At 45.1% G+C, this 9,271-nt stretch overlaps 1 long non-coding RNA gene across 2 annotated transcripts; it reads right to left on the bottom strand.

Annotated features, from left to right (window-relative positions):
• Nucleotides 1-395: 395 nt before the first annotated feature.
• LOC149971365 (uncharacterized) lies at nucleotides 396-2,402 on the bottom strand. 2 transcript variants are annotated; one of them, XR_016492194.1, is made up of 2 exons: nucleotides 1,917-2,402; nucleotides 396-1,245 (listed from the first exon to the last, which is right to left on the bottom strand). It is a non-coding gene; the product is annotated as an uncharacterized LOC149971365 (long non-coding RNA). The 2 variants fall into 2 exon arrangements; XR_016492193.1 differs by having other exon boundaries at nucleotides 1,921-2,402.
• Between the last annotated feature and the right edge of the window lie 6,869 nt (nucleotides 2,403-9,271).

Genomic DNA, 9,271 nt, shown 5'->3' with positions numbered 1-9,271 from the left:
AGAATAGACTGACAGGTTCCAGAAGAAAGTACTTTGTTTCTGGCCATTTTGAGCCTGTAATCAAACCCACAAATGCTGATGCTCCAGATACTCCACTAGTCTAAAGAAGGCCAGATGTATTGCTTCTTTAATCAGGACAACAGTTTTCAGCTGTGCTAACATAATTGCAAAAGGGTGTTCTAATGATCAATTAGCCTTTTAAAATGATAAACTTGGATTAGCTAACACAACATGCCATTGGAACACAGGAGTGATGGTGGCTGATAATGGGCCTCTGTACGCCTATGTAGATATTCCATTTAAAAAATCTGCCGTTTCCAGCTACAATAGTCATTTACAACATTAACAATGTCTACACTGTATTTCTGATCAATTTGATATTATTTTAATGAACAAAAAAATAGCTTTTCTTTCAAAAACAAGGACATTTCTAAGTGACCCCAAACTTTTGAACAGTAGTGTGTATATATATATATGTATGATATGCTACAAATCCAATTTGTACAATATGTTGTGAATTTGTTGTGCTTAAGATCCCGGACTGCATCTTTAAGTGATGCTTCTGTTCACGATCAACAGATTGAAAACAGAAAACAATGCACAGATATAATGTTAGGGACAGTTGCCTACGCAACATCTGTATATCTTATATCAATATCTACTTCAATTGCCATAGCACTAAGCACAAATCAAATCAAATGTATTTATATAGCCTTTCTTACATCAGCTGATATCTCAAAGTGCTGTACAGAAACCCAGCCTAAAACCCCAAACAGCAAGCAATGCAGGTATAGAAGCACGGTGGCTAGGAAAAACTCCCTAGAAAGGCCAAAACCTAGAAAAAACCTAGAGAGGAACCAGGCTATGAGGGGTGGCCAGTCCTCTTTTGACTGTGCTGGGTGGAGATTATAACAGAACATGGCCAAGATGTTCAAATGTTCATAAATGACCAGCATGGTAAAATAATAATAATCACAGTAGTTGTGCAGCAAGTCAGCACCTCAGGAGTAAATGTAAGTTGGCTTTTCATAGCCGATCATTAAGAGTATCTCTACCACTCCTACTGTCTCCAGAGAGTTGAAAACAGCAGGTCTGGGACAGGTAGCACATCTGGTGAACAGGTCAGGATTCCATAGCCGCAGCCAGAACAGTTGAAACTGGAGCAGCAGCACAGCCAGGTGGACTGGGGACAGCAAGGAGTCATCATGCCAGGTAGTCCTGAGGCATGGTCCTAGGGCTCAGGTCCTCTGAGAGAGAGAAAGAAAGAGAGAAAGAGAGAATTAGAGAGAGCATACTTAAATTCACACAGGACACCGGATAAGACCGGAGAAGTACTCCAGATATAACAAACTGACCCTAGCCCCCCCGACACATAAACTACTGCAGCATAAATACTGGAGGCTGAGACAGGAGGCGTCAGGAGACACTGTGGCCCCATCCGATGATACCCCCGGACAGGGCCAAACAGGAAGGATATAACCCCTCCACTTTGCCAAAGCACAGCCCCCACACCACTAGAGGGATATTCTTGTTTATTGACAAGCCTTTGCTCCTGCTGTAACAAGTAACCCAATAGCCTGACCCCTAACACTGTTTTGCTGCATTAACTTAATAATGGTGCAGAGGAATATTTTATCTGAGGGGCGGAGTTGCAACCAGTATGCAAAACAAGTCTGTTGAAAACCAAGTCCATATGGGAGAAGAGCATTATGGGAGAATTATGGGAGCATTATGCCCCCAAATTCCTCGCACTAGTTTAGTTGAGTAAATCTGACTGAAAAGAGAAAGGACATAATGAATATTCATGAAAGCTTGTGACAATGATGAATGTTTGAAGGTGTTAAAAGCTAATCCTGCTATGCAAAATCTATTCCTGGCATGCAATCATAGATCAATGCCATTAGGGAATTGAGTACCTACAATATCTTCGTCTTAGGTGACCATTTCCCTGTCATGTGAAATATTCGGTGGTTGTTTTAGAAGCTCACTACGACACTAGAAAGAATAGATAATCATTTGGCTGTGATGTTCTGTCTTCCTCCTGTGATGTTCTGTCTTCCTCCTGGTAATCATTAGCACAGAGAGATTCTGACTGAATCCAAGGTGTTCGGAGTCACACGACATAAACTAATATAATGATTTCGCATTTGTAGAGAGTAGAGACATAGAACTGAGAGAAGATGAGGACTTCATCTGTTTTTAGTTTTTGTATTGTGGAGAGTACCGCCCACCATGTTGTCACATGTCCAGAGGCAATTTGTTTAGCATAGTTTCATCCCATGTCGTACAAGGAATGCTATGTGGAGAGAGAGCAATCACTCATTTTATTTGAATGCTTTTCACAGCCACTTAGGAGGGGGGAAAAAAGCACAAAGCCAAAGCAAAAACAATTCCACAGTCATTGAAATAATGTATTTGAAGCTAAACAGTGCCCTATCCGTTGTGAGAGGACTGAAGGCTCCGACTGAGGGCATGAGACGAGGGTATAACAAAAAGGACAGGGCCATGAGAGTGAGAGGGGGATAGAGGGTAACAGAGGACAGAGAGTTAGGCAGCCGTTCACTACCTTGTCCTTGGCTGCCGTCTCTCTGACCTACACTGATCGGGAGAGACATGGTGGCTGAAAGCACTTTGGTAGTCTAGACAGAGAAGAAACACCACTCTGTCAGTGACCCCAGCAGCTCCCTACAGCATTACAGATCATGCGCACTATTACATGTCCCTGCAGTAGGAGAGAGGGAAGACAGAGGGGAGGCACAGGGCAGCAACGCGTTTTCAGGGGCTGAGTATCTCCCACCCACCAATAAGGGGAACTAGACCGACGGGTCCCTCTAACACAGGGATGTGCAACTCTCGTCCTCGGGGGGCCTGATTGGTGTCACACTTTTGCCCCAGTCCCAGCTAACACACCTGACTCCAATAATCAACTAATCATGATCTTCAGTTAAAAATGCAATTACTTTAAATCAGCTGTGTTTGCTAGGGATGGGGGGGAAAGTGTGACACTAATCATGCCCCAGAGGACTGGAATTGCCCGGGCCTGCACAGGTAGAACTAGCATGACTCAGCTCTCTCTGGGACCTAACCCAAATTCACAGCTCAATCTCCAATGTAAAACTGTCAAGGAAACGAGGTCAGAGCCCGTCTCTCGGCACCGCTCTCTGAAACATTTGTGACATTTGGGAGGAAGGAAAAAAAAAAACAGGCTCTCTGAGAGACTGGCTCTAGATGTAACTCTACAGAAAGCCATCTCAGCTGGTGTCTGGGACCGGGGTTACGTCTCTGCAGACTGAACCACCCGACTCCCAGTCAGATACACAATAACAGTCTTTCCTAACAACAACACAACTTATCCCTCAGAACTTTGCAATAATAGCTGTCTCGACTGGCTGACTTTACCCTGACCTCTGGTTGAGACTTTTGAGGGAAGGCGAGAGGGTTAGAATGATTTAAAGGGATACTTTGGGGTTTTGGCAATGAGGCCTTTCATCTACATCCCCAGAGTCAGGAGAACTCATGGATACCATTTTTATGTCTCTGTGTCCAGTTCGAAGGAACTTTGACATAGTTTCGTGAGCCAATGCTGTCTAGAGTTAGCTCAATGACTGGAAGTCAAAGGGTATCTGCTAGCATGCTATCCACAAGTTCATCTGACTCTGGGGAAGTTGATAAAGGACCTCGTTGCCAAAATCGCAAAGTATCCCTTAAATTGTGGGCTTTACTTTCAAATCACAGTGAAATTAGCTTACAAATCATTAGCGCCTTCTTAGCTGCTCGTAACAAGGCCTCGTTACGTTCTGTTAAACTATTCATTCACGTTCCATCGTTTTGCAAGGTGAAGACTGCCAGCTACATGGAATGCAATACATGCTGTAGTGATGAGACATCCTGTGTTTTTCTTCAAAGGGCCCCTGTGAGAAGGAGAGGGAGGGGGAGGGAAGCGAAGGGGAGTGGAGAGACAGAGAGAGCGACAGAGAGAATACCTGCATAACAGGGTAACTGTTGCATCAGAAAATCTTCTCAGGTTGCCCTGTTTGGAGTGTGTGTGTGTGTGTGTGTGTGTGTGTGTGTCTGGGTTCCTCAGTCTCTAGGAATCTTACTCATGTATGTGAAATGTTCTCTCTCTCTCTCTATCGCTGCCCCAGTAGCGATGGTCCACAGAGATGCTAACCAGACATCAGCCAAGCTCTTGCTTATGAGATGGTACCAGGGTGCAACCTCGGCTCACATTGCTTTGTACTCCCCCGTGTGGTTAGAGGGGGGACATGAATGTTTAGCACGTGAACCCCTTACAGAGAATGTTCCCTTCCTACATCATACCACCTCCCGCTCTCTCTCCATCTCTCGCCAACATCTCCAGCCCCTCCCCCTACTCTGTCACACTGACTGCTGCATTGTGGGTTTCTGCGGCTTTGAGCTAGCTAGCATGGTGTATCATCTTGGCTGATGCTGAAACACACGCACACACGCAAAGCACAAAGACATAGACCATGACAAACACACAATACAACCCACAAAAGCACAAAACATTCACATAATGCTTTGGGTTAATGCTTTGTGTTCCACATAAGTGATGTGCTTCAGTGGCTGTAGGGCAGGGAGTGGGAAGGCCCTCTGCCATAAGACTCTCATTACCACCCCCTCATAAGGATTTCACTCCACATCTATTCCTCTCCCTGACTTAACAGTACATATGAATCTGATGAATCTGACCATTCTTCCTGTTTCTGAGCAACACAAATAAAGCTCAATATAAAAGTGCCAATTTAATTACACGGAAGAATGCTTGGAATGCTGGGATCTGAGCTTGAGGACCCAGAGGCAAATTCGAGGGAGCTAATTTACTCTATGTGAGGGAAGGAGGGCATGGGGCCAGGCAGAGAGAGAGCTAAACAGTTGTGTCATGTGGGGTTTGACCCTCACCCTGCAGTCAGAGTTGCGTCTCGGTTCTTCTTGAGATTATGGCCCTTCCTATGGCCCCTTAGAATGGACATGGCCAATATCACCGATCTGTTCTCAATCAGGTTCTGATTGGCTAATCTCGGTTTCTGATTGGTTCATCCTAGTCACATCCCTACACTCCTGTTAGCCTCAGACTCCTCTGTTTACTCTTGCTCTGTCCTAACCTTATCCCTCTCTCTCCACAGATCTCTTTCTGACTGTGCATCCACGGCTGTCAGCCTTTTGTCTCCTGTGCCTCCTTCCCTAACCTCGTGGAGCACCAGCCATGTCACTCATCTGTGGAATTCTCTGTGCCCCTCTCATCAACACCTCCTTGTGGAGCTAGCCCTTGGCCAAAACAGGCCCTGACCTCAAAGGCCATCTGCTCTAAGTCGGACAAAGAATTTCCATTTGTTCTCACATTGTCAGAGAGGCTCATCTGGACGGCTTATAGAGAGGGGGAGACCAGTTAAAGGGCATTGTTTCCGAAGTGCTCTGAAACAATGCCTGTCGTTCACCTCGGGACATGCCACAAATAATTTCCCCTGGGAGTTCTTTAAATGGCTCGCATTGGTGAGATGTTTTTTTAATTCTCTGTGTTTTGAATGTTGCAGTAAAAAAAGAATAGGTGCTACATAGAGAAACAAGTCTTGTTTTGTGTAAGGAATGGAGGGGGTGAGGAGAGAGGGAGTGAGCGACCCATTTGAGGCACACAGATGGGAGCGTATGAGAGCGGTGCTGTTAGTACTGCTGGTCAGCTCTTTCAAATGGAGTTCTGAGCCGTCGCCGGGAGATCTTTGTGATGGAGGATGAAGTCCATGCCAGAGAGTGGAGACTAGACTGGCACCTCATAATAAACAACTGTCCAGGACATAGCAACAAGCTCTCGATTCAAACGGTTCAACTCTTAACAGGCAACTAAACTTAACAGGCAAATAAATCCGTACACGATCGCCAACAGTTATATCTATCACCCGTGCCCAGACCCCCGCTGTTCGACCGACCATTAGGACGCCTGGCACCGAAACATTCCAGGCATTCCTTTGATGGGCAAACAGCAGGGGGATTGGCCTGATGGACTTCACAAAACCTAGATAACTAGTAATGCACCAACACACAATAAGATAATGTTATAACTCAGGCACGCATACCTGTCTATGAGGGTCGTTATAATATGGTTCCTGAGTTAATGACACACTAGACACAGACAACACATGTCAACACTTGGAACGCCTTACAAAATACTTTTAAACTGGGAAACTTGTCCCGATTGGTGTTTTTAAATCATTGATGAAGGATTTTGAGGCTGATTCGCTGACCTGTCAATGTTTTAATTGGCTGTTTTATGATTTTGAAATACTCTTGTGAATGTTATGTTTTTTTTTTACTAGATTCCCTATAGTTGTTGATGTTGCCTGTCTGTAATTGTGTAATGACTTGGTGCTGCCTATCTTGGCCAGGATGCTCTTGAAAAAGAGATCTCAATGAGCCCTTCCTGGTTAAATAAAGGTTAAAAAATAAATAAAAATTAAAACACTGGCATTTACACATATACATTAAACATTTACACATATACCGAAATAAACACAGCAGTAGAACACACACACACATACACACACCCCGTTGAGCAGTGCTCCAACCCACACAAACAAATCCCCCATACAAAGCAGGTGAGAGGAGAACTAGTTGTACTGTACTGTTTATATGTTCACCTGTACTTTATGCAGTTCCACAGTATACCATATATACATTACACCAACAGGATCAGGGCCTCTTACACCCTGCCCTGAATATACAGTATGTATACATCAGAGGAGGCTGGTGGGAGGAGCTATAGGAGGACGGCTCATTGTAATGGCTGGAATGGAATGTATGTAACGGAGTCAAACGCATTGTTTTTTTAACCCCATTTTCTCCCAAGTTGCTAATTCGCTGCAGCTCCTCAATGGGCTTGGGAGAGGCGAAGGTCGAGACATGCGGCCTTCGAAACATGACCCGCCTAGCTGCCTACTTAATGCACTGCTCGCTTAACCCGGAGGTCATCCGAATCAATGTGTCAGAAGAAACACTGTTCAACTGGCTACCGAAGTCAGCTTTTCTATTTTTATTTATTTAACCTTTAACTAGGCAAGTCAGTTAAGAACAAATTCTTATTTTACAATGATGGCCTACCCAGGCCAAATTAGCCCAGCCCGGATGGCGCTGGGCTAATTGTGCGCCGCCCTATGGGACTCCCGATCACATCCCGTGATACAGCCTGGGATCGAACCAGGGTCTGTAGTGACACCTTTAGCACTGAGATGTAGTGCCTTAGACCACTGCTCCACTCGGGAGCTTGCACCCAGCCCGCCACAAGGAGTTGCTAAAGCGAGGTGAGCCAGGGAAAGCCCCCCCGGCCAAACCCTCTCCTAACCCAGATGGCGCTGGGCTAATTGTGTGCCGCTCTATTGGGCTCCCGGTCACGGATCGAAGCCCAGGCTGTAGTGGCACCTCAGCACTGCGATGCAGTGCCTTAGACCGCTGCGCCACTCGGGGCCCCTCATTCCATTCAATTGATTCTTATACCTCCTCCCACCGGCCTCCTCCGGTACACATACACCACACCTCTGAGACTGTAACTGCGAGGCCTGGAAAAAAATAAAAAATAAAGTCATTATGTAAGGCGACTGCAAATGGTAGACACAGTCTTACTTTAGAATGAGACACCTTCGAGGTATAGTGTGGTAGCAAATAGGCTATAGGGTAAACAATCTGTAAACGATAGTACTGTTTTACAGGAGTTAAATTGGATGTAAGTCATTTATGTTTAGAAAATGATAATGTCCAAAACTGTGGTCACATCTTTTAATATTATTAAAGGCATGTATCTCCTAAAACGTCTCTCTGTGATGTTACATACAGTATAGAACGTATCGCAAATTATATAAAACACTAAAGAACCTCACGGACAAGATGTTCTCTCTCGGATAAGATGATCTCTCTCAGATAAGAGGATCTCTGTTCGTCTCCACACTGTGGTTTTGTTTGAGAATATATGTGATTAAAACTAAAGGAGTCACATTCCAGTCATGTGCATAAGACATGTTGGTGGCACCAGGAGGAGATGAGAGCCCTGTGGATGGACTGTGTGTGTGTAACACGACACCCACCACATGACCTGTGGGACTGATCCCAAAGATGAGACGACTGAGCCTGTCTGGAAGGCCCCTCTGAGGGTATGAACGGGGAAGAAGACCTGGGGCCTGTCTGAGCTCTAGCAAGACAGACAGAGAGACAGGAAGAGGCAGGAAGAAATCATGTTGCATACAACACAAACTAAGAATCCACATTTAGTTTGCCGTTGCATCAGTCTGCTGTATTGTAGACACACCACTCACTAAATCAACACTCTCTTTCGATTCAAGGACAAGTTAACGCAGAGAGCAGAAATAAATCTGATGTAAGTGAAGGGTGCTTATTTTACGAGACCCCTTAGCAAAACAGAAATGAAGAGAAGTGGATGTTCAGTCAGTCTCTTCCCCAGAGGTCGAGTGGTGAGAGTTAGTGTAGAGTACCTGCATGGGCTGGGCGATGTGTGTTTTTACTGTTTTACTGTTTCACTACAGTATAACGGTCTATCCTCATCACCACATCCTAGTAAGGGGGGGGGGGGGGGACGACTCACATGCTTTCCCACAATGTTAAAGGTGCATGAGCCCTGATTTGGCAGGCTAAACTCCTCCTGGGAGAGGGAGGTTCAACTGTGTGTTTCCACCATATAAAGCACGGGGCTAACATGGACAGTGCCTATCTTCATACTCACTTTCAGTATGGGCTCTAACGTACACACTGACGATCCCACCACAACATGTCTGGGAGGTACAGTATATGCTGAGCGTTGGGGTGAAATACAGCCTCAGAGGCATTAGAACCTTTCTGACGTTGATGGAACTTGTACCTCTGTGAATAAACGACAAATCCACGTCTATCAGTCCACAGAATTATTTCTGAACTCCCTGAAAGACTCATGTGAGGGTTAACACTTCCAAATCCCCCGCAGTCTTACAGTAAACAAACTGAGAGCTCTACTCAAACAGCCATGTTTAAATACTGGCCCCAGGGAAGAGAGCACAGCGCTGGAGCCAAGCCAGACAAATATCCAAAATCCAAAGTTATAATAACCAGGGATCAGCAGAACAGAACCACCCCCTTCTTTTTTTCCCCTCTCTCTCTCTCTCTCTCTCTAATAAAATAATATAGCAAATCATCACTGGCATTGTAGCCTTTCTGCAGAGTCAATGTTTCTGATTCACAGATAGATTTTTGAATTAACGACCAGACCACAGTAAAG

Source organism: Oncorhynchus mykiss, chromosome 26 (assembly GCF_057628025.1).
Source record: "Oncorhynchus mykiss isolate SJ-2025 chromosome 26, ASM5762802v1, whole genome shotgun sequence".
Taxonomy (NCBI): domain Eukaryota; kingdom Metazoa; phylum Chordata; class Actinopteri; order Salmoniformes; family Salmonidae; genus Oncorhynchus; species Oncorhynchus mykiss.
This window is presented reverse-complemented; position numbering and strand designations above follow the sequence as displayed.